Below are 2,500 nucleotides of genomic sequence, written 5' to 3'. Positions count from 1 at the left end.
TATATATATACCATTTTCTGCTAATCACGAATTTTGTGAATTCACTGGAATCAACTTTTCTTGCACTAAATACTTCATTGATAGAGATCTTCTGAGGCAACCCAATTTGAATGAGCAAAACATGAAACGCCATTACTTCTTTTGCTGTTACAGTTTTCCAGTCTTGCCCAACAGAATATTGCTTAAGAGGGCGTTATAAGTTGATCTTTTGCCTCGCATAATTATTCGTATCATAGGCAATCAATTGAAATAACTCCATGAAAAAAAAAATGAAAAAATCTAGATAGGTATGCATCCAAGCTCTAGGAGGAAATAACTGTTTCCCCGTATGAAAATATTCTTTTAGTTTATTTATTTATTCATAATATCCTTCCCATTCATTTTCATCGTCACCGTCAGTACCTTCATCATTCTCTTCTAGCAATTCTCGTGGAGGGTAGAAGAGCCTCTCGTCAAAGTCACTGCCAACGTGGTCAGAATCGGAATCGGATGAAGCATTTTCTTCTAAAAGTCCATGAGAACCACGTTATAACTAACATCGCAATTTTCTTCATTGTCCTCGATGCCTGCAAAATCATCTTCCAAAAGAGACATTTCAAGACATTCTGATATTCCCAACGTAGTTCGGAAAAACTTTTTCGATGAAGCCATGATAGAGGATAAGTGTTTGATAAAGTGAAGAATTTGGAAAGTAGCTGGTGAGACGGAAGTCGATCACAATCGGTACCTGGTGCTGAACGAAGCCTAATGCACCGAGAAATGGATATCTTGAGTGTCTGCATCCATTAATTAATTTAACTTGTCTTGGGGGAAAAGGGGGGAGAATATTAACTAAAAAAACAAGGAATATTAATATTAGAGAACCACAGAAAATGAAGCAACGATTTAAACATCGAATAACTTTAATTTATAGAAACAGTTTATGAATGATTAAGATCTTTTCGGTAGGCTACCAGAGGTAGCCCAAGTACTAAGACGACTTATTTTTCTTGGGCTACTACATGTAGCCCATGGAGTGGAAGGGGTTAAGAACTGAGGGGATTATGTTGTGATAGGTAATTCCACTTAGAGTTAATTATGCCACAATTTAAAAACATTTTTAGAACGTTATATTCAGTATTTTTCAGGTATTTGATGATGAAGAAAGGGGAGGAATTTATTGTAATTTTTAACTATTTCCTCATCCATCCATTTTAGGATTTTCAAAGTGTGTATATATTCATATACATTATACAAACAGAAAGACTATCTCTCTCTCTCTCTCTCTCTCTCTCTCTCTCTCTCTCTCTCTCTCTCTCTCTCTCTCTCTCTCTTTTTCCAATTTTAGGGGCTAGCTGACATCAAACAAATGAAACAAAAAAGTCGATCTCTTCTCCCTACGACACTCCAAGCCTGACAAGGGACTCCACCGAGCTCGGCTGGTACTGCTAGGGTGCCTCAACGCCCCCTTTCCCGTTATCCAACACAGATAAAGCTTTATAAAGCTCAATCCCATACTGCTGCTAGCTCCGCGGTCACCCAAGGCACCGGAGGAAGTAGGAGAGCCTACCGGAAATGCGTCACAATCTATCACCATTCATTCCTATTTCTAGCACACTCTTTTGCCTTTCTCACATCTATCTTCCTATCACCCAGAGCTTTCTTCACTCCCTCCATCCACCCAAACCTTGGCCTTCCTCTTATACTTCTCCCATCAACTCTTGCATTCATCACCTTTTTTTGCAGACTGCCTTTTTCTATTCTCTCAACATGACCAAACCACTTCAACACATTCATATCAACTCTAGCTACTAACTCATTTCTTACATCTGTCCTCACCCTCACTACTTCGTTCCTAACCCTATCTACTCGAGATACACCAGCCATACTCCTTAGACACTGCATCTCAAACACATTCAATTTCTGTCTCTCCGTCACTTTCATTCCCCAAAACTCCGATCCATACATCACAGTTGGTACAATCACTTTCTCATACAGAGCTCTCTTTACATTCATGCCCAATCCTCTATTTCTTACTACTCCCTCAACTTCCCCCAACACTTTGCATCCTTCATTAACTTTCTGACATACATCTGCTTCCACTCCACCATTTGCTGCAACAACAGACCCCAAGAACTTAAACTGATCCAACTCCTCAAGTAACTCTTCATTCAACATGAAATTCAACCTCACACCACCCTCCCTTCTCGTACATCTCATAACATTACTCTTACCCACATGAACTCTCAATTTCCTTCTCTCACACACCATTCCAAATTCTTTCACTAATCGGCCAAGCTTCTCTTCCGTGTCTGCATCCAGTACAGTATCATCCGCAAACAGCAACTGATTTACCTCTCATTCATGGTCATTCTTGTCTACCAGCTTCAATCCTCATCATAGCACTTGAGCATTCACCTCTCTCCCCACTCCATCAACATACAAGTTGAATAACCACGGCGACATCACACATCACTGTCTCAGACCTACTCTCACCGGAAACCAATCGCTCACTTCGTTT

The 2,500-nt window shown here is 40.0% G+C and overlaps 1 pseudogene; it reads right to left on the bottom strand.

The window, feature by feature from the left end:
- LOC137626750 (neuropeptide CCHamide-1 receptor-like) overlaps positions 1-2,500 on the bottom strand; it is an 80,425-nt pseudogene that overhangs the window by 23,996 nt on the left and 53,929 nt on the right.

Source organism: Palaemon carinicauda, chromosome 34, assembly GCF_036898095.1.
Source record: "Palaemon carinicauda isolate YSFRI2023 chromosome 34, ASM3689809v2, whole genome shotgun sequence".
NCBI classification, from domain to species: domain Eukaryota; kingdom Metazoa; phylum Arthropoda; class Malacostraca; order Decapoda; family Palaemonidae; genus Palaemon; species Palaemon carinicauda.
This window is presented reverse-complemented; position numbering and strand designations above follow the sequence as displayed.